This window comes from Megalobrama amblycephala, linkage group LG6, assembly GCF_018812025.1.
Source record: "Megalobrama amblycephala isolate DHTTF-2021 linkage group LG6, ASM1881202v1, whole genome shotgun sequence".
NCBI classification, from domain to species: domain Eukaryota; kingdom Metazoa; phylum Chordata; class Actinopteri; order Cypriniformes; family Xenocyprididae; genus Megalobrama; species Megalobrama amblycephala.
In genome coordinates, this window is record NC_063049.1 from 14,683,604 (window position 1) to 14,708,393 (window position 24,790).

Genomic DNA, 24,790 nt, shown 5'->3' on the forward strand with positions numbered 1-24,790 from the left:
GCACTTTTCTGTGCGGATCTCTTTATGGCACTGGTTTGACGTGGGGGTGGAGTCAAGAAACGGGGGCACGCCCCTGCGAAATGCATTGGAGGGGAACGTAATCGGCGACAGGTGAAATAATTCTTTGACATGGTTAAAAATAATGAATGGTTTGTTTTTGTTGGTTTGTTTAGCATATGTTGTCGCCGATTACGACCCCCTCCGATGCATTTCTTATAGTAATATGACCCGTTGCTCTCTGTCTCACTGCCTGTATCCACTTTTGTGTCCTTAAACATTCGTTTTTGGGGGTCGACAGCTTATAAAAACTTATTTCTGGGTTTTTTAGCTTGTTAGCTGTACACCTTGTCACACAGCAGCTTTTAGGCATTGTTCTGTTTTTTGTAATGAGTCAGAAAAGACAAGAAGGCAGCCTGGAGACAGTTGGATTGTTTAATAAATGCGCTTTGTCTCTATGCTTGATCTGTTCTGTTGCGATCTGCGTCTCCTGCCGATGACGTGTTTCGCGGGGGCGTGCCCCCGTTTCTTGACTCCACCCCCACGTCAAACCAGTGCCATAAAGAGAACCGCACAGAAAAGTGCAGCGCAAAAGAAAACCGGTATCGTGAGCGCACACTTGACTGAAACGCAGAATAAAATGAGCGTTGCAAATGATTTAGTAGGTTTGAGCATGAAAAATATGTGGCAAAGATAAAATAGGATTACAGCTGTCATTGATTTTTGTAATTGATTATATTTTTATTTTTGCACTACGTTATTTTATTTTGCAATTTATTATTTTTGTTTGCAAAACATTTTTTTATTGCTGAATTCTTTTTTTTGTTTTGCAAAACTTTATTTTTGTGCAAAACTTTAAGGCATTAATTTGACTCCATAGACTTCCGACTCATTTCGCCAGATCGGGTCACATATTGGTTCATGTTGAGAAAAACAATAATATCCACATGCTCGGGTGAGAAAACGAGCTGCAGATGTTGCAGACACACAAAGATAAAGATAATACATAACGGTATGCTAAGCAGTGGCGGAGCCAGGATGTTTTCATAGGGGTGGCCAGGCAGGGGCCAGCAACCAGTCTGGGGTGGCACAGAAATCTGCATTATTTCAACATAAAAATGAGTCTGACTATAAATTACTGGACTGTGCCTACAAATACAGTTAATTTGTAGCCTACTTAATTGTAACTGAGATTAGATCATTGAACGCTGAGTGAATTTGACCTTTTCTTTTTCTTTCTTTCTTTCTTTTTTTTCATATCTCACTTGCAGGCATATAAGGAGCTCACACTATAGCTAAAATTCAACTTGTTCAGTCAGTTCTGGTTCTCAAAACCCCCAATAGCTTGTTCTCCATTGTTGCATCTCCATGGATGAGACACGCAGATACATAATGTAGTTCAAAGATTACTCAACCTTCATCAAATTTTATGTATAATCAGTGAACTTCAACAATTCTGAGTTTGTCTGTTTCAAAAACTAACCAAAAATGTAAACACTAAATGTTTAACTTTCTGTATTGTCAAAATAAATAGAAGAATACGTTTTATTTATATAGTGCCTTTCCATAGCTCAAGGTCGCTTCACATAGTGCTATACAATGCATATGGACATCCACATACACAATACAAACACATAAGGCCAGATTTAGCCACATTATCCAAAATAAATATTGAAAAGATATGTTTTTAGCTGAGTCTTGAAGGTAGGCAAAGATGATATATTATGAAGTGTAAGGGGTAGCGAATTCCATAATTTAGGAGCATTATCACTAAATGACCTACCACCTACAGAGGACAGCCGAAAATGAGGAAGAGCACAAGACCATTTAAAGCCTTAAATGTTAGAAGTAATATCTTAAAGTGAATACGTGATGCCATATTCACTTTATAATAATTGCAACAGTTCTATCATACCTAAATTAAACTCAGTACAAAGAAAAAAAGAAGTGTTCTCTTTTGAATTCCCATTTGCTGATGTGGAAGCGGAAGTCAACAGCACATAAATGCCAAAATGTCAAATTTTATGCATTTAAATGTGATACATTTTTGTTTGTACTTTATAAATCAATGCAAAATTAGCATCTTCTAGTATAAATGCACAGTTCTCACATTTATTTATGCATTAAAAAACGACATATCAGTTTGTGCCTTATATTGTTGTAACGATCAGCCAAATCGGTTGAGTCACAAGATTTAAAATGGGGTCAGATTTTACTGTGCGAGTTTGCTAGTGGTTAAAAGAATGAGACATAAAATAGTGATAAGTTTAAATAAGAATTGTGTATTTACAATATTCACAGGAACTTTAAAACAACACAATAAAACCAGGAAAACTCAGTCTGTTAAAAGCATACAGTCCAAAGTACCATACCCTAAAACAGTCCAAGAATCCTAGTGCGCTGATAAAGTCCCAATGTGAGTGTCCACCAGTGTATATTAGTGATGTTATGTATGACACTGAGGCTTCGATGTGCGTATCGCGCATGCGATTTCTAGCGAAGCCCCGTATCGGGGTGTGTATTGGTCACATGATCGATGACAAATGAAGCCTCACTTTCTATCCAATCACGTGCGCGTTTCACTTTGCGTGTCAGAAGGTTCAAACCCCAGATGTTACTTAAAGGGATAGTTCACCCAAAAATGAAAATTTGATGTTTATCTGCTTACCCCCAGTGCATCCAAGATGTAGGTGACTTTGTTTCTTCAAATAATTCAAATAATGCGAGTGGATGGGAACTTCTACTATAAGAGTAAATAAAACTTGCATAGACAAGTCCAAATTAAACCCTGCGGCTCGTGACGACACATTGATGTCCTAAGACACGAAACGATCGGTTTGTGTGATAAACCGAACAGTATTTATATCATTTTTTAACTCTAATACACCACTATGTCCAACTGCATTCAGCACTCGTTAGTAAGGTCTGATCGCGCTCTGACAGCAGCAGTGATGTCTCTCTCTCATTGAAGTATATACACGAGACATCACTGCCGTTGTCAGAGCACGATCAGACCTCACTAAGCGAATGTTGAATGCAGTTGGACATAATGGTGTATTAGAGTTAAAAAATGATATAAATACTGTTTGGTTTATCACACAAACCGATCGGTTCTTGTCTTATGACATCAATGTGTCGTCACGAGCCGTAGGGTTTAATTTGGACTTGTCTGTGCAAGTTTTATTTACTCTTATAGTAGAAGTTCCCATCCACTCGCATTATTTGACTGACAGACGGCAACGGTTGGAGTTAAAAATCATCATTTGTGTTCTACTGAAGAAACAAAGTCACCTACATCTTGGATGCCCTGGGGGTAAGCAGATAAACATCAAATTTTCATTTTTGGGTGAACTACCCCTTTAACGAGTCCTCGTTGGCTCAGTCTGGTTGATGGGTTTGTAAGGAGAGTGCTGTATTTCGAAAGTTAATCAATATATTACATTTAAATAACCAACAACATTTATTTGTCACTACTTATTCATTCTTTTTTTTTTTTTTATTTATTCTTACTTTATTGTCTTTTTGTTTTTGTAAAATCTTTGCACTTTTGGTGTTTTTTTAGGTAACTTGGTGTTGGTATTTGGGGTTAGGGTGGGATTAAGGGAGAGGGGATAGGGTTGGTGTTTGGTGAAGGATTTGTGTTTAGAGCCAAAAAAAGAAAGACTTCCCCTATCTGGGAATATTTCGAGCTTATACGTTCCAATGTATGTATGCTTTTCTAAAAAAAAAACATCAGTTTTTGCTTAAACTTATTTTGTTCTTGTATATAATTTCTTAATTTCATATAACTTTATTCAGAAGGTGGGATGCTTGGTGTGTGACAAGGAACTTATGTATGGAAACAGCACATCATCCATGTTAAGGCATTTCAGAGCTTTATATGAGACTGCACAGCCCCAAAACAATCCTACAAGCACACAAAGTAGGACTGTTGCTTCATGATTTTTATTCATAATTGTGAATGCATTATCATGATTTAAGTCAATACATGTATATTATATAAAACTTTCATTTCAATTCATTATAGCATCACGCAAGCAAATGGTTGATGAGGCATTGGTCAACATGGTCATAAAAGACTCTCAGCCATTTACAGTGGTTGAGGATGAGGGTCTCAGGGGCCTCATCCATGCCCTTGATCCTTCCTATATAATCAGACAGGTGAGTTTAAAAGAGGTCAATTTTGATCTATAATCTATATAATACATCTATATCTATAATAATATAATTGTATAATTGTCTCTTATTTTTTTGTGACCTCAAAAAGGCTTTAAAGAAAATGGTGGCTTTAAAATATGAAAAAGCAACTGCTGTGTCTCTAATATCAGATATGTGGACTTCTATCAACACAGATGCATATCTTGCAATAACCTGCCATTACATTGATGACAGTGTTGAGATGTTGAGAAGTTCCCAGACAGATACACAGCGGAAAATATGGCCCTGGTGAAAAAGAATGTCATGATGGAGTGGGCAATCAAGGACAAGGTGAAGTGTCTTGTCACAGATGCGGCAGCAAACATGATTGCTTGTGCAAAAATTCTGCAAGTGAGACATTCAGTTTGCATTGCACATGCACTTAACACCATGGTTAAAAAGTCTTTTGATCAGGTACCAGCTCTGTATGACATTCGAAACAAAGCTAAAAAAGTGGTCACCTCTTTTCGAAGCAGCACCTCTGCTAAAGAAATGTTGACCCAGGTGCAGAAAGAGATGAACAGGCCAGCTCGTAAACTAGTGAATGATGTGGAAACATGCTGGAACAGCACTTTACACATGCTTCAACGGCTGCATGAGGAAAGGCAAACTGTGGGAACATCCCTTGCATCACTTAAAACTGATATAGCTCCACTTCATGCACAGGACTATGAAGCCATACAGCAAATTCTGTGTGTTCTTGCCCCATTCCACCTAGCCACAGTAGAGCGGTCCGAGGAAAAACGAGTGTCTGGCTCCAAAGTAATTCCTTTGCTAAAAATGATTCACCATTCATTCAGGGGCGTAAATCGCGGGGGGGGACGGGGGGGACATGACCCCCCCTATCTGAGTGCTGTCCCCCCCCAAAAAATTATAATTAAAAACCACTCTAAGTATTGTAAGTAAATTATATATCCTTAAAATAATTGTGTAAGAAGTAAAGCAATACAAACGCAAACAGGCGTTTAAGTTTAGAAACATTTTGAGTCACCCCTCCCTTGCCTCACAGTGGTTTGGTCCACCGCGCACGTCACACTCGTGCGTGTAGAAATCCAGCGGCGCCGGCGGGAGAGGAGACAGACAGTGGTTGAAAGGAGCTCTAGTAAGTAGGCTTTTAAGGCTATTTTATTCAAAAACATAGGATGAAGTGGTTATTTTTGCTTTAATGCTGATGACGCTGAGTAATTAGTCATAACAAAAAAAGCAAGATGATAACATGATTTTTTTCCCCCCGTGAGTCCGCTATTTTAGCGATTATAATGTTACTTAGCGTGTTTGGTAGCTTGTTTACCATAGCTTGTTGGATATTATAAGATAAGTCACCCACACCAACAATTAACATTGTGATAAGAATGTGAACTGTAATAAGGCTATTAGATTTACTGTTGTGTGTTGGGTTTTGCTCAAAGTGTATTCATCGTATTTTGGTGACTTGGTTGTAAACAACTTCAAAAATATTCCAATAAATAAATGATTTTGAATATTTTGGTCAATTTAGTCAGTTTTTTTAATTGAACCAAAGAGAAACATTGAGCATAATGGCAGTCTACATGCTACACTAATAATAGTAGTAAGGTTTTCTTCTGTGTAACATTATATATATGATATATCCTTTATAAGTAAAATTTTGGCAGTATTATGTGTCCCCTTCAAAAATTGCTCTTGAGAAATGTTATGTTTATTGTCCCCCCCCTACTGTCCGATGAAATTTACGCCCCTGCATTCATTACAGGGTGAACAAAACAGGTATTGATTTTTATTTATGTACATTAACGAATGTAATGAATGTTTTGATGCCTTTTTTATTCATTTTTAATGTTTTATTTTTGTATTTCAGTAAATCATTGTATATTTCATAGGTTAACATTGGCCATTGCAAAGGAATTAACAGACAACCTCATCAGGCGTCTGAAGGAACATATCTGGAATATGGAGTCGCTCAGCATAACGACCATGGCAACTCTGCTGGACCCAAGGTTTAAAACTTTGGGTTTCCTTAACCACACTAAAATGACAGAGGCTGTCAAGCGGCTAAAAGCAGAATGTGCTAATGTCATTAGGGCTGAAGATGTATTTATTTATTTATTCTTTATTTGACAGGGACAATGGACAATAAAATATTACCCCAGAATTAGCTACAGAGCTAAATTTCATCTGCTGTCCCTGGGCAGGAGTACAACAAATTATCAATAAAAATACCATAGAAATTAAACACAATAGAATACAAAAAGTATAAAAACATATTCAAAAATCATTACCTTGTATAATTAATGATCACAAACCTGACATGCCTTTAAAAATCTTTTCAAATATAATTTAAACTGGACAAAGGTAGTACACCGTCTAATATCAGTTGGTAAACTATTCCAATAATTAACAGCTTTTACAGAAAAAGCTGATCGTCCAAAATCTGTTTTTCTAAAATGCGCTTCACAGTCACCTCTTAACGAGGCTCTTGTCTGTCTTAAACTTTCATTGTGCAGTGAAACAAACATCTTTAAAGGTGGAGGTGCAAGATCATTCACAATTTTATACATTAAACTACAATTATGAAATATTACAAAGTTTTTAAAAGTAAAAAGATTATGTTTTTGAATTATAAGACAATGATGATATCTGTCTGGTTTCTTATCAAAGACTTTTATAGCACGTTTGTATAAACTATGTAAAGGTCTAAGAGTAGATTTTCCTGCTTGGGACCATGAATTAATGCAATAAGAGAAATGAAAAAAATAAAAGAGTGCAGAAAGATTCTTGCAGCTTCTGCTGAAAGTTGACTCCGTATAAATTTAAAATTTCTAAGTTGGGGTGTAACTGTACAAACTATTTTTTTAACATGCTTTTCAAATGTCAAGTGAGTGTCTAAAATAACTCCAAGGTATTTAAAGTCCGATACAATCTGTAATCTTTCACCATTTACCCATATATCTGGTACAACCTCCTCCATCTTTCTAATCGTAAAATACATACAAGCAGTTTTCTGGACGTTTAACGATAAACAACACTGATTAAACCAGTCTGAGATTTTGGTCATGGCAGCAGATAATTTTTGTGATACCCGTTCATGTGTTTTAGCATGCACATAAATCACAGTATCGTCTGCATACATTTGAATAAATGCATCAGAACAAACATCTGGAAGATCATTCAAGTACAGACTAAAAAGTAGAGGTCTTAGTATGGACCCCTGAGGTACCCCTGAAGAACAGTGTCTTGTTGAAGATGTACGTGTTTTAATCCGGGTGCATTGCTTCCTTGATATAAGTAAAAGACTCAATCCATTTAATTGTTTGCATAGAAAAATTAAAATTAGTTAATTTAGATAACAAAATATTATGATTTTTTGCAAATCGAGAAACACAGCACCCACAACCCCACCCTTATCTAATTTTAATCGCACTTGCTCAATGAAGTAACATACAGCAGTTTCCGTAGAGTGCCGTTTACGGAACCCGAATTGCATAGGGCAAAGTAAGTTATTTTGTGTATCTAAAAAATTTACAATTTGCTCAGTTACTACACTTTCTGTTATTTTTGATACAGCTGACAAGATTGAGATTGGCCTATAATTTGCTACGATTAGTGGATCGCCTGCTTTGAAGACTGGGGTGACTATCCCAGTTTTCCAGCAATTTGGAAAAACAGATTGCTTAATCGATAAGTTCACAAGGTGTGTAATTGGTAGGGCTGCACGATATATCGCATGAGATTATCACGCGCATTTCGTCAGTAAAGCCGGTTCCCTGATTACCGCTAAATCGCCATCACCTGCTTTCAAATGGAGCGGCATTTAATAGACAGAGCCGTAGGTCACTGAAAAGCCACGCAATATCGCGTTCATTATCGAAGGCGATTCATCTGCGATATGAACGCGATATTGCGTGGCTTTTCAGTGATCTACGGCTCTGTATATTAAATGCCGCTCCAACAATGGCGAAGCGGTAATCAGGGAACCGGCTATGACGAAATGCGCGTGAAATCTCAGCGATATATCTGCACCCTAGTATTGGTCAAAAAATATTCACAGTTATTTTTAAAAAAATTACAATTTAAACCATCTATATCTTTAGCGTTGAATTTCAGGTTTTTAAACCTTCTGAATCTTATTCCTGATCTTTGTTAAATCAAAAGCAGGTTCAGCTGATTAACAGAGTAATTCTCTATATCTGAAAATTTATCATCAATTTTGAATACAACAAAATAATTATTAAAAGATTACAATTTCATCAGGTTTATTAAGTATTCTTTCTTTTAATTCTGAACATTTAATACATGATTTAGATTCTTTCTTTGTCAATTGATTAATAGTTTGCCACATTTTTTTGCCATTTCCTTTAGCCTCATTTAAAATATTAATAAAATATTGTGCCTTAGCCTGCCGTAATGTCTTAACCACCTTATTTCTTAAGCAATTAAACATAAGTCGATCCTGTTGTAAACCAGATTTTATAGCTTTTTTTAGAACATTATCACGCTTTTTCATGAGCATCCACACCTCTTCCGAAATCCATGGTAGGTTATTCTTTCTATGCCTATTTCTAACTAATTTTGTATATTTATTTTTTATATTTTTTTATCTCCTCTATAAACATTTTATACCCTGTTTCCAAGTCTTCAGTAGATGAAAGGGATACCCAGTCAATCTGTCCAAGCTCTTATTCGAAAGCACTCATATCCTTTTTTGGTATTCGAAAAGAACAATTCTGTTCGTTCTGTGTGGTTTCATGATAAACAAACCTATTTTTATTTAACTTCCTAGATATGAGAGTTAAATTATGATCTGATAATCCAGTTAAAAAATTAAAAGTCTTAGTAATTCTATCTGGTTTATTAGTAAAGATAAGATCTATTAAAGTTCGCAAAGTAGCTGTGATATGTGTGGGGGTCTCTATCATTTGTATAAAATCATACAATTTAGTTATCTCCTTCGATTTCTTTCTGGCCTTTTTATCAAACCAATTAATATTGAAATCCCCCATAACAATACACTCTTTGCGTATATCCACTTCTTTAAAGAGATTTTTAAAATGATCATAGAATGAGATATCTGATGAGGGACATGAGATATCTGAAGAGACATTTGCGGAGATAGTGTAATTAAAACAGCAATACATTCAAATTCATTAGAACACTCAAGATGTAGGCCTACTTGTTTGCTTATCAAATAATCTTTAACATAAATAAGAAGCCCTCCTCCTCTACCAATTTTCCTATCCTGTCTGTAATGTTTATACCCAGGCATTGCCAAAGCAGCACTAGGAGAAGTTTTAGTTAACCACGTTTCAGACAAACACAAGAAATCTAAATTTGAGTCCAAAAGCAGATTTTCAATTTGTTCATGTTTTGAAGACACACTTCGGATATTTAAATGTCCTCCAAAAATACCTTTCGGTTTAGACCCACGGTCCCAGATTACTTTAGACTGGTTCACAGTTTGAAAGTAGTGCAGCGTCCGATGCCTCTCGCCAGCCGTTCTATGATGGCGAGTCGATGTAGCTCCGGCCAAATCACAATGACCAGACGATGCTTGTTACACTTGGACCACAGCCAGCCCCAGGCCCAGCCTGAAGACCGGCGACCGACCTGGAATACTCCATCTTACAATACTTCTTGCCATCTGACACACGCCGACATTCCGACAGCGCCTCCAGGCCATGTACAACCCCGGCATGATGAGCAGAAAGCCCAGGCAGATCACCAACACATACCGGCGAGACGACCGCCGCGGGAAACTCAGGCGAATCTCCAGTCCACTCCAGCAGGCCAACTAGGCCGTGACCAGGTCCACCCCGACCACAGATGTCCAACGACGACAGCAAAGCACCCCCAGATGCGTCGCCCGAAACTAAGACAACGCGCTGAGCACATCCAGTGTCGCCAGGGCCTGGGTTGAGTTGAATATCACCAGCAAGGAGAAGCGTCGTTACCAGGTAAAGCAATACCTTTCTCTGAGGCCGCATAGATCTCTCATGTGCGGGACTTCTCGATACAGTTGGTGTTAACGCTTTTCCGTGTTTTAAAACAACGGAATACGAAGCAAACTGGCCCAGTCTACTTAGGCAAATAGCAACTGGGTCTCGTTGTTAGGTGCACAAGTAGTCCAACAACACTGAACAGAAGCGTAAAGGAGGGCAAACATATATCCGAAAATCAAAAATCTCTGCATAAATTTCGATTTATAAAAATTCATAAAAACCGCAGTAAAGTTGACCCAACCCAACAGCCCACACCAAACTCATTTATGTTTTTTTTTAATCATTTATTTAAAGGTCCCGTTTTTTGTGGTTTTTTGAAGCTTTGATTGTGTTTATAGTGTGCAATATAACGTGTTCATGTTTCGCGTGTAAATAAAACACAGTATTTTTCACATAATATACTTATCTGTATACCGCTGTTTCCACTGTCATAAAAACGGGCTGATGACTTCCTTGTTCTATGAAGTCCCTCCTTCAGAAATACGTAACGAGTTCTGATTGTGCCAGCGGTTCCTGTGTTGTGATTCGACAGCAGCTTAGCAAACCTTGCCCGGAAAGGTCACGCCTCTTACCATAACGTGGAGATGCACGCGCTCAGTGTTATTGTAAACATGTCTTTAATTTTACCCTATCAATTTGAGCCGGAATCAGACCCGGTGATTGGACTGCGGGATGAAAATAACAGCGTTTCGACGACATGGCGACAAACACACTCTACAAACGCAACTCTTGTGTATTCCTGTGGGTGGAGGTTAGTCAAAAAACTGTTTTAGTGACGTCATTAAAGGAGGAAGTAGAGGGATGTAGTCCAAACTGGCCGTTCTATGGCGGCATTTTAATGCCATTAATGACCGAGCGCACAATTGATGCTTGCGCGCGCAGTAAATCACTTCCGCGAGAGGATAACAGATCTGCACGCGAGGAAACGGGAGCCCGCAAGCTCATTTTAAACCCGCGCGCGCGCATGACATCTCCTCTGCGCGCAGATCAAGCCCTCGCGTGCTCGGACAAGATTTGCAGCACGCGCGTCATCATTCCCCACACTCGCGCTCAATCTTCTATTTCGCTCGCGCGAACACTTTTGATTTTTGTCAGTCGTGGGGCGGGACTTTACTTATTTCAGTGTAAGCTCAAATGTCATTGGTCAATTCAGTTTTTCCAGAAGTCTGTTTTGATTGGACGCCTGTTGTAAAATGATTAGACATGGCTTGGACCAGATGAAAAAATACTATAGTAATTTATAGTAAATACTATAGTGTTTTTGAACCATAGTATAGTATAGTACTTTTATTTGCTGTGGTAATTCTATAGTTGTTGAGGGTAATATAAACAAATTACCCAAATACTATAGTTTTCTACAACTATAGGGTATATTACTACAATATACACTAGAGTTTACTGTAGTAAAAACTAAAGTAGCCTATACAGTATTTATTACAGTTTATCAGTTCATCATAGTTAATACACTGTATACTGAAGCATTCATTAACAAAGTGTTGTAAATAGTATAATGTATACAGTATACTACACTTTACTATAGTATGGTCCAAAACACTATAGTATTTACTAGTATTATGCAAGTGAGTTAAACTTTATTTATTGACTGATTGATTGCATTATTATTATTATTATATGTCCTTATTAGATACTATATTAACTTGATTTATTATTTTTATGGAGCTGTAGCTGCTGGGGAAAAATGAGAACACATAGTAGTTCACCGCTACATTATCATTATACTTCCACTAAACAGTATCTGCTTACCCATGATAGTATACAAAAACAACAACAAAAAAACGAAATATGTCTTAGATATAAAGATTTCTAAATTGGGTTTCGGGGGGTATGATCATTCATACTGTGTACTGTATCTTAACTTTAACTGCAACCTTTCAACAGAGTGAAATGCTGAAACCATTTTATACTGTATTTAATGGAAAATATATTAACCTGATAATATATTAAACTGACAAAGAATGATAACAAAAAGCTTACACAACAACTCTTGCTGATATGAACAAGTGATGTATCTTTCATCCAAAGCCACATGAAGCAATTCTGGATTTAGAATCATAGTTACAACTATTTAATTGACACTTTTGACATTTCTGTAGTTCTCAGAACTGATATAATTTTGGCTGGGTAAACAGATACTGTTTAGTGGAAGTATAGTGGTAATGTACTACAGCAAATATAATATGTGTTCTCTTATTTCCCCAGCAGCTACAGCTCCATAAAATAAAAATAAATCAAGTTAATGTATATGGTAGGCCATATTATAATAATAATGCAATCAATCAGTTAATAAATAAAGTTTAACTCACTTGCATCTGGTCCATTGATGAAGCCATGTCTAATCGTTTTACAACAGACGTCCAATCAAAACAGACTTCTGGAAAAACTGAATTGACCAATGACATTTGAGGTTACACTGAAATAAGTAAAGTCCCGCCCCACGACTGACAAAAATCAAAAGTGTTCGCGCGAGCGAAATAGAAGATTGAGCGCGAGTGTGGGGAATGATGACGCGCGTGCTGCGAATATTGTCCGAGCACGCGAGGGCTTGATCTGCGCGCAGATGAGATGTCATGCGCGCGCGCGGGTTTAAAATGAGCTTGCAGGCTCCCGTTTCCTCGCGTGCAGATCTGTTATCCTCTCGCGGAAGTGATTTACTGCGCGAGCAAGCATCACTTGTGCGCTCGGTCATTAATGGCATTAAAATGCCGCCATACCGTTCGATGTAGGCGACTTCTGTTAAATAAAATATCTCGCTTGGCATTGAACTTTGAGCTTTAAAATTTTACAGATTTTATTTATACTCTAACAACAACATTACACACTAACTAAAGTTTGAAACATGGGATCACGAAGAACGGGACCTTTAATAATTGTTGACCGTGGACGCGGCTGACCGCTTCTCCTTCTTTCCAAAGCGCTTGCGCTCCTGTGGCGTCGGTCGTTGCTATGCAACCATGAACTGAGCTCTCCAAGAGGATCAGGATGTTTCTGCAAAGGATAAATGATTTCTAGCCCTTGCATTAGTTTTACTACGAGATATATTGATGGAGATAAGATATAAAAACCACCATGTACAGCTATGATCAGCTATGATCAGCTGTTCGGCTGAGCTTTTGATGTTTTGTTACGGAAAGGCCATAGCTGATCGGTTGATTCTTGTCACACGACCTGCGGTGCGCTTGCGGCATTCTGAGAAGTTGGGAATTGCATGCGCGTCGCGACCGCGTTGATCCAATTATGAGCGCGCCTGCCGCGCAGCTACATTTGAAAATAATAACTGACTTGCACGCGGAAAAGACGCAATATGTGAACGGGCCCACAGAACTTCTTAAAGCAAAGCATCGCAAGCGTCTTTTGCTTTTCTGTGAGCACAGCTGTTGCTGTGCACTGCGGTGAAAGAAAGCCACGACTTTTCTCACGCGACCATGCAAGAGACTGACATGAGAAACGTTTAAACCTTGCAAGATTCAATGTGTGCCCGAAACACTTACTGAACTAGAGAGCTGATTAAGACACACCATCTACGATAAATCGTTACACCCCTAATACTTATAGTAATTTAAAAATGTGGTAGCATTGGATCTGGACAGGAAGGATAACTCTGGGAGTTGGAAGGGGTGTGTCGCGATTCTGCCTTCTCACATCGCGATACAGGTTCGTGGACCTGCGTATCGCGATTTCGGTTTCATATCGCATATCGTTACAGCCCTATTGACCACTGATGTGTCTTATCTTCAGCCAATGTACATGTTCAGTCATTCCCAATCATATATTTTTGTCCTCACACTTCTTAGGTAGAAATCTTTGGCTTCTGTTGGACAGTGCTGTAGACCACAGCAAACAAAGCTCAAATGCCACTTCTGATGCGATCGTACAAGTTGATAGATACCTTACAGAGACAAACATACAAAGAGCTGAAGATCCACTTGAATACTGGAGAATGCAGAAACATGTCTTTTTTTATTGTAAATTATTTTAAAAAATGAAACTTTCATTTAGATTCCCTACATGTAAAGTAAAACATTTCAAAAGTTTTTTTTTATTTTTTTATTTTTTATTTGTTGATTAGAGCGTACAGCTAATGAAAGTCCAAAATCCAGTATCACAAAATATTAGAATATTTACATTTGAGTTTCATTAAATGACCATCCCTACAGTATAAATTCCGGGTATCTCTTGTTCTTTGAAACCACACTAATGGGGAAGACTGCTGACTTGGCAATGGTCCAGGAGACAATCATTGACACCCTCCACAAAGAGAGTAAGTCACAGATGGTCATTACTGAATGGGGTGGCTGTTTACAGAGTGATGTATCAAAGCATATTAACAGGAATATTCAATGGATGTGTTGTCTCGAGATCTTGAACAGCAGTTTCTGCTGAGACCTTAAGATGTCTTGAGAAAAGTGCATATGAGCAGAGTCCTATGCACAAGGCCTTACATGCAAATGGTCCTTTAACTACCCACCACAGACGGCTACAGTATTACAAATCACACTATAACTATGTTCAGCCTGTTGAAGTCGCACTTGGTTACAGTGATACAGGCCAGAAGAGGCACTATCATTACATTCCAATACTGGAAAGCCTTGGTGCACTGCAAAGAGAGTGCAGTGCAACTCATCAGAGCTTCAACCATCTTCTTGTTGAAGATGGTACACTCTATGATTTCACTGATGGCCATGCCATTAGATTTAATGCCATGTTTGTGTCAGACCCAGACTCATTAAAGTTGAAGCTTTTTCAAGACTCTTTTGAGATGGCTAATCCTCTTGGAAGTTTTAGTCTACTTCACTCTGGGAAATTTCTATCCACACAACCGGTCAACTGTTGATCAAATACAGTTGGTCCTACTCTGTATAGAGAAAGACTGAAAATATTTTGGAGTGGATAGAGTTTTCAGTAAGCTTGAGACAGACTTGTGTGAGCTGGAGGTAAAGGGCATTTCTTTTGAGGGAAAGCTATATACAGGGACGGTTCCATGCATAATGGGAGATAACCTGGGCTCCCACACGATTAGTGGGTTTACAGAAAATGTTGGCTCTGCTGAGTATTTCTGTAGATACTGCTTAATGACAAAAGATGAATTTCACGCTAACCCTCTCACAACTGTCACTCAGAGAGATCCTGCTGGTAATAAAGAGTCTGTGCAGTTTTTGGAGAGACATCTTGAAGTGACCATGCATCAAGGCATTAAACACAACAGTGTTTTCAACAAACTGTCTAACTTCCATGTGTGTCACCCTGGATTACCGCCCTGCCTAGCACATGATTTGTTTGAGGGTGTTGTTGATTATGACCTAGCGATGTGCTTGCAGTACTTAATTAAAACGAAAATGTGGTTCAGTTACGAGTCACTAAATGACAGACTCAGATCCTTTCCTGGTGAAAGCAGCAACAAGCCAAATGCTCTACCCAACAAAGGAGTAAAGCTTGGAGGCCATGCAGCCCAAAACGGGAGGCTTTTGAGGTTCTTGCCTCTTCTGTTGCATGACAGAATAGCAGATGCTAACAATGCTGTTTGGCAGCTGGTACTTCTGCTGAGGGAGTTGGTTGAATTTGTCTGTGTGCCTAGACTTTCAGAGTCAGATTGCTTACATGAAAGTGCTGATCAAAGAGTATGTGTAAATGAGACACCGGTTATTTCCACATGCAAATCTCAGACCAAAACACAACTTTCTGCTTCACTATGCTGTGTTGTAGGCCTATGTTCTCGCACAATAATTTATAATTTTTTCCGATTTAGTTGATATTCGTGAAGATACTGAATGTATTTGTTACTGTGCCCTCACTTTTTTATTTATTGAATTATTAACTTATATTTGTTGGTGGTGCCGTTTATTTAGTATTGTACCAAGCCAGGCATATATGTTGTAGTAATGTTAAGCAGCTGTGGCAAATGAATTACAATATTATGTGTATATTGGACAGTTAGTGCCTTCAAAGAGTATGTGGAAATGAGACACCGGTTATATCCACATGCAAATCTCAGACCAAAACACCACTTTCTGCTTCACTATGCTGACTTGACTTTACAGTTTGGTCCACTCATACATACTTGAACCATGCACTTCGAAAGTAAGCATAGCTATTTCAAAAGGTGCATCAGGTCAAGTAGGAAAGTCCCTTGCTCATAGACATCAGTTGTTTCAAGCATTTCAGAGTAGTGGCAATTTATTTAGCCAAACGGTTCAAGTTTCAGACTCCACTAGCTTTTATCCAGAGCTCTATGATAGTAGCATAAGAGAAGCAGTTGCAGACTTTGGACTTACCTCAGTTAACTCAGTTGTCACAGATAAAATCCAAGTTAGAGACACTTCATACGCAAATGGTATGCATGTCTTACTGAAATACACCAAAGACAGCTACAAATAGCTAGCATTTTTATCAAAGACGAAACCATTGCCCTACTTTTGCTGTGGGGAAAAACTGCTAACTGGGTGCCTGAGCTTGGAGTGTACGAAATGGATAAAAATGCTTCCGATAAAGCTCATCTGTAAAAATCTTGTCAAGCTCAGTGACTTTACTTCATTTTCTTTTTACCACAGAGGTGCAAGGTTACTTCTCCCACTTAAACATATCCCACTATGGAGTGTGTGAAAGCTATGCCATTACTCAGAAATGATCTGATGGATTCACTTTGATTTTGCTTGTATCTTTTATTATTACTATTATTACTATTATTATTATTATTATTGTTATTATTATTAAAGATAAATCTTCCCCAAATCTTGGTATGATTTTGATCAGAACTAAAGTGATTGTAGCAGGAGGCCTTGACTTGTATTTGCATGTACCATATTGTTATTACTTAAATAATGTCCATTGCTCATGTTGTTCATTTTTGGTTAAATGTGTTATGCATAGGGTCACAAGCACTTGTCTCCGATTCTCCGTCTCCTCATCAGGATATTCATGCACTTCAAACACTATCTCTGACACAAAGTTACGTAGCATGTTCCACATCTAATGAGGTATATGTTTTACCATGGCACAAAATACCCTCAAACCTCATGCTTTCCTTAAGTGGAAAGAAAAGACCAAGACCCAGTGAGAGAAGGGAGCTAGTCTGCATCGTCATTGATGATTTACTCCATAAAGAGAATGAAAGGCCTGGAAGAGTAAAGCTGTGGGATATTGCAAAGCAGATTGTAGATAAATATCCCTGCTCTAAAAAAAAGTGCTATATAGCACTAAAAGTGGTTATTGGCTAGTAATCATAGGGGAACCACTTTTGGTGCTATATCTTTATATATTTAAAGGTGCTCTACATGGTGCTATGTAGAACCCATAAGAGGTGCCATATCGCATTTTATTTCTTTAACAAAAATGGTGCTAAACAGCACCAACAGTGGTTCTTTGGCCCGTAAAGAACCTTTAAAGGGGCTTAACAGGTTCTTTGTATGGCAGTGGTGCTATAGCACCTCAGTCATCCCAAAGAACCAGTGAAGAACCACTGAAGCACCAAAATCTGGTGCTATACAGCACTTATAGTGGTTCTCCTATGATTACAAGCCAAAGAACCACTTTTAGTACTATATAGCACCATTTTTTTTGTGTTTCCAAGACAGAGATATCTCATGATCATATCTTCATATCTCATGATCTTCAGGAGTCCTGCACTAGAAAATTGATGGCTGAAACAATTGCATCCAGTGTGTAACCATCAACAAAGGAAGCAATGTAAACACAGTATTGGAAGAGTGGCCTTTCCTTTTTGAAGCTGTTGACCTGTTCGATCACACATGTACACATTGTCACACATTGGCTTTCCTGTGCAAAAAAAGCTGGCAGAGGAATTAACAAACAAAGGAAAAACCATCAGAGACATCCTTAATTCAAAAGAAATGAAGACTGAACTCTGTGATGATCCAGTTCAGCTGATCTCTGGTATTGCCAAATTCTTAAATGAAAACCCTGATCACCTTTACTGCCAAAATGAGGTGGGTTTACACTTTTAATGTTTTATTTAATTTTAAATTTTTTGTGATTGCTTGTATGAATTTAAATCACAGAAAATGACTTCAGATTTAAATTCAACTTCCTTGTACCATGATCTGTGCTTATCTTCTGCCTCTAGCTGTTGGATATGTTCCATACTCTGTAATGAAAATTGAGCTTGCAACCTTTAGGCTTATTGTAAATACTGTAACAAATGTAAAGGTGCCCTAGAATCAAAAATTGAATTTACCTTGGCATAGTTGAATAACAAGAGTTCAGTACATGGAAAAGACATACATTGAGTTTCAAACTCCATTGCTTCCTCCTTCTTATGTAAATCAATTTTTTTTAAAAGACCTCTGAAGAACAGGCGAATCTCAACATAACACCAACTGTTACGTAACAGTTGGGATCATTAATATGTACGCCCCCAATATTTGCATATGCCAGCTCATGTTCAAGGCATTAGACAAGGGCAGGACGTCTGGATGTGCACAGCTGAATCAACAGACTAGGTAAGCAAGCAAGAACAATAGCGAAAAATGGCAGATGGAGCAATAATAAATGACATGATCCATGATAACATGATATTTTTATTGATATTTGTAAATTGTCTTTCTAAATAATTTGTTAACATGTTGCTAATGTACTGTTAAATGTGGTTACCATCATTTACCATCAATTACCATCATTTATTACTGTATTCACGGAGACAAGAGAGCCATCGCTATTTTCATTTTTAAAAACTTGCAGTCTGTATAATTCATAAACACAACTTCATTTTTTGTAAATCTCTCCAACAGTGTAGCATTAGCCGTTAGCCATGGAGCATAGCCTCAAACTCATTCAGAATGTTACGTAATAGTCGGTGTTATGTTGAGATTCGCCTGTTTTTCAGAGGTCTTTTAAACAAATGAGATTTATATAAGAAGAAGGAAACAATGGAGTTTGAGACTCACTGTATGTCTTTTCCATGTACTGAACTCTTGTTATTCAACTATGCCGAGGTAAATTCAATTTTTGAATCTAGGGCACCTTTAATGATGCACCAAAATAGGCTGTTAAAAAAATTTATTAAAAAAAATCTCTGATGGTATATTGAGGTCTTATGAAGCAAATCGATCAGTCTTTTCAAGAAATGGAATGTTATTTACAACATTATTACATGTAATCCACAGCCTGGGCAAACTGTCTTGAGCGCCTTCATGACAGTCTGCAGTGTGAGCTTCCTGTCGCATATGCCGTATGTACGGAAGCTCAAACTTTGTGTCAGTGTCAGTCTTCCCTATTTGCAATCATGCACATGTAGTATTGTTCAAAAGACTGGAAATATTATTAATGTTTTAAATATTTTAAATATTTGTATTAAATATTAATGTTTTTGAAAGAAGTCTTGGTAACACTTTACATAAGGTTAGTTAACATGAACTAATAATGAACTGCACTTAAACAGTATTTATTAATCTTTGTTAATTTCAACATTTGCTAATACTTTATTAAAATCTTGTTAACATTAGTTAATACACAGTGAACTAACATGAACAATGAACAACTGTATTTTCATTAACTAACGTTAAAGATTAGTAAATACAGTACCAAATGTATTGCTTATCTTTAGTTCATGTTAGTTAATACATTGCCTAATGTTTAACTAATGAACTTTATTGTAAAGTGTGAATCAAGTCTCTATTTGATCAAAAATACAGAAAAACAGTAATATTGTGAAACATTACAATGTAAAATGTTTTTTTATTGTAATGTACTTAAAACCTGTGATACTATTTCCAGGATTCTTTGATGAATAAAAAGGTTTAGCATTTTTTTTTTTTTTTTTTTTTTTTTTTTTTTATTTTTTTTATTAAATTAATATTTTTATAGTTCCAAAAAATCTTAAGCAGCACAATCATATTAGAATGATTTCTGAAAGATCACGTGACACTGAAGACTGGAGTAATGATGCTGAAAATACAGCTTTGCATCAAAGAAATAAACGCACTCATGACATTCAGGTTGTGGATTACAGTCATTTCACTTCATAAGACCTCAATGTATCGTCAAGAGCCACATATATTTTTGGATGAACTGTTCCTTTAAGTCTTACCAGTCATTTATAATAAAAGTATGTGAAACTCTAAACATTGAATACATTTCATGACTTTCATATTGACTAAAAATATATGCACCTCTTGATGGAAATAACATCACAACATTTATTTTCTTCGAGAGTTGCATCAATTTTTGGTCAAGATCTTGACCAAAAACATTCCAAAAACGTACACTGGGGTTAAGGTCAGGACTCAGAGGTGCCAATTCATGTGTGAACACACTCCATCATTTAGGGTTAGAAGAACTGTTGCCAAACATAAAACATGCTAGAAACATAATAAATACTGTAATAATGATCCATTCATAGACTCTTAAGTATTTGCCTTTTAAAATCCAAACAGCAACTTTTGTGTCTGTGCGTAGTGTGTCTGTGTGCGCATGTATGTATATGTATGTATTAGGGATGTTGACGAATAATCGACGATTGATTAATTGTTGATAATACATTTAATCGATAAAACCTATTGATCGTTGATTAAGCATGTTCATGCACGTGCATGCTGCTCAACCGTGAAACATGTAACACAGACACGAGGAAAAATAAAGCGAGCATGCTGGAGTTAGGTTTGGGACCATTTAACAGCTAGAGTTACACCATCATCATGACTAAGTTTTTGTGTGCATTCGCAACCTTTTGTTTTGTGCAAATGTAAGTTGTAATATTTTTTTAAAAGGTCTGAATCTCAAGCTTCCTTATTTTTCATATATCAATTTTAGAGTAAAACTATTTTGTAAAGTATATTTTATATAAAATTAAATGAAACTTTTGAAATGTTGAAAATATAAAAATGTTATTTGAAATTATTTATAAAATGAAAAGATACTTAATGTAAAATTAAACCCACCAGAAGGTGGCAGCAAGTCCCCTTTAATGAGCGAGTCATTGAAATTCAACCGATTCATTCACCGCTAATTCATTTAGTAAGTGTTGCTCAGAGACGCAAAAACAATGCTGTGGACTTTGTTTAGAATTATTTTCCTTGGTGAAACAGCTAAACGGGCGATTTAATGTCTAAAATGTAAGTCACTTAATATAAACTTCTTGTTTATTAAACGACGTTGTATAAAATCAATATCACATTTTAAAAAATGCTTATATTTAAATAAAAATGGCACTTCTCATGTAATATTGGTTAACTATTTTAAATTATATAAATAGAAAAGACATACAGGGGCATTTTTGCCCCTTTTCTTGAATTCTGGGTGCATTCTAAATGCATTTTTTAATAGACTAAATCACGCAGTGAACTCTAAATTCGCACGCACGCTCATCCGGCTATCACATAGTGTATGCGTTCACTCAATAGCATAGGGTGACCACCCGTCCCGAAAGTACTTAAATTGGGAGCTTTGTACAGTTCACTGTCAGACAGCACTGTAATGTCCTTGACATTCTTCTTAACATTTAGTAGATGGCAGGCTGCTGCTCCAGATATCTATCCATCATGTCATAAATGGTATTTCATTGAGTTGGGGAGTCATGTATTAATTTGTGAACAGGGGGCATGAGCAGCTGTTGTGCTTTTATGGAAAAATGTTACAACATTTCTGACCTTACTCAACAGATGGCTGATCTGATGAAGTGCTACTGCCTTCTTGGTTGCAAGATTGAGAATGTGTGCAAAACATCCTATTTGTGGCCCTAGTCCAGCTGGTTCTTTTATGGCATTCACCATGTTCTGTGCATTATCTGTGGTGACTGGAATGGTGATGTTAAGTCTCTGTAACTTCCAGTCTGTCACTGCACTCATCAGTGCATCAGCCAAATGGCTACTTGTGTGGCTTTCAAAAAGGGGACATGTTTGTAAGACAGAACTTTCCATTTTCCAATCCAAAATGTAATGTGCTGTCACTGTTAAGTAACTTTCAGTTGCCCTTGAGGTCCAACTATGAGTTGTCAGAGTTAAATTTTGTGCGTTTGCAAGTTTGTTCTCAATTTTGCCCCGAGTTTCATCATACAGTTCAGGAATAACCTTGCTGCTGAAGTGGGTACGTGAAGGGATTTCATAACGTGGCTCGAGCTTCTTAATCATATGCAGAAATCCCACATCGTCAACAACGGAGTAGGGATTAGCACTTGAAAGTCTTTGTTGAAACACAGAAGGCAATGTGTGCTGTTTCGGTCTCACCTGCGCTCACGCGCCGTCAACACCCGGGTGGTGACGGTGTAAATGACTTATCATATTAGATGTATTGCCTTGAGCATACGGCACTCGCATCAAACTAATTCTACACAGAGTGACCGTTTTGTCTACATTTTTGTGACCATCACTGCTGTAGCGTATTGGAAACTTAAAATGTTTACAGACAGCAGACTTATATGAAGGTGGTGGTGGCTCTATTATCGGCTTGTCTCCTTCACTTGCCATGATGAACTGTCCGCAACACACCAACCAACACGTGAGGAACGGTGATGTCAGCAACATACTAAGAGTTGATTGGACGTGTTCTCTCACGTGAAATGCATGAGGAGCATATTTGGAACCACAGATTAGCAGAACCATGTGTTTTATGCGTTGTTTTTTCACCAAACCATATTTACATGTATTATCAGATTAACCGCGGTGCACATGCGTGCCAAACCGTGGGAGGAGAACGGTACAGTTCGATTTTTTACCGAGAACCGTTGCACCCCTAGTAAACACAACTACACCAGCGAGGGTTTCATCTCACATACTGGATAATAGGGCTGGGCGATATATCTCATGCGATTGTCACGCGCATTTCGTCAGTAAAGCCGGTTCCCTGATAAAGGAACCTGCTAAATCGGCATCACCTGCTGACAAGCTACGCAATATCGCGTTCACTATCGAAGGCGATTCATCTGCGATAATGAACACGATATTGCATAGCTTCTCAGTGAACTACGGCTCTGTCTATTAAATGCCGCTCCATTTGAAAGCAGGTGATGGCGATTTAGCAGTAATCCGGGAACCGGCTTTACTGATGAAATGCGCGTGACAATCGCATGCGATATATCGCCCGGCCCCACTGGATAAGAACCTCAAGAGCTCCTCAAAGCTGCCCAAACTGATGATTTAAAGCATGTAACCATCGATCCTGATGTTAAATATTTCCAACGAACATGTGCCGATCCCGTGCATGCTTGAGCGCCACCCACGGAAATGGTCGAGCACCTACGGAAAAACAGGAGATATTCTCCTTTCGTTTTAACCAATAAAAAATTGATTGCAACTTTTAGACATGACTTTGTTCTCACCTTAATAGTCCATTTAATGCGGGTTCTATGGCGTTATTATAATGAAAAATGTCAAGAGCACATTATTTTAACACGAGCACACCAAATGTGCGAGCAGGAATCTCTCCGCTCACAGGCAGATTCCCTTTTCGCACAAAACTGGACATGCGCACTATCTCATTTATATATTACATGTACATGCTCAAACTTTGTCCTCCTGCATGTACACCCATGAATCTAGAATTGTCTTCTCTCCAGGATTTAATGTTGTCAGAAGCGTAACATTATAGTGTGGGCACCCACCGGCAGAAACATTAATTGGTGCATATGCCAAGTTTGCCAACAAATGTAAATCAATAATAGCGTAATAGTGTTACACATATAGAAAGCAGGCATCGTTTCTGGTGCAACACATCTAATATGCTTGTTTTGCATTCAAATCTGCAAGGAAATTAGTAACAAGATAAAGTCAATCACATATGGAGCTTATCAATTCTGTGTGTTAGCTATCTCGTCTCACATTAACTGCTGTATTAAACTATCATAAACTCAGTATAACATTCTCTAAATGCTCTATAACATTCCCTGTTGTTCACAAACAAATGTAAACATATTCACTTGCAAATACAGTTTGCATATCAAGCATATGAACACAAGTTGCTTAATAACAAAAAAATAAACACTGTTAAACTTAATTTGACCCTCTACAATATTTTCAGTATGTTTAACCACTTCCCAGAGTAGGCCTACATACTTTCTGTCCCAAACATTACATATTTACTCTAATTAAACAATGACACTTTAATGTTTTCTTATGTCACATTTTATTACTGTTTGGGTTCATAGGCGAGCGCTTCACCTTGTTTGTGTTGTTGGTAACCCTAAACCACAGCGACAGACAATTTACACAAGATGGCGGACACCAGCGAACTCCATGTTCACCACTTAAATCACTTTACAATTAAATGATCTGTTTAACCATAAAAATAACAATAAAATAAGTGCTTTAAACTATATATTGTCACTCCGGTGGACAATAACGATCTTGGTTCAATACAAACTTCCACCACAGCTATCTACGAGTAATTACAATACAGTCGTGGTGCTCAAAACCTACCCAAAGCACCAGAACTGCAATGAAAACTGAAGTAACAATATAAAGTCAACCACATATGGAGCGTATCAATTCTGTGTGTTAGCTATCTGCTCCTCTTGCAACTGCTGTATTACGTGTTCTCTCTAGCAGACCTTGGCGAGAGCTCCCTCTAGTGGTTTGGATAATTTACGCCATTGTGTACACATGGAAAGATGTAACCTTTCTGCAGATAGTATCATTTAAAGTATAAAAGAGGAGCCA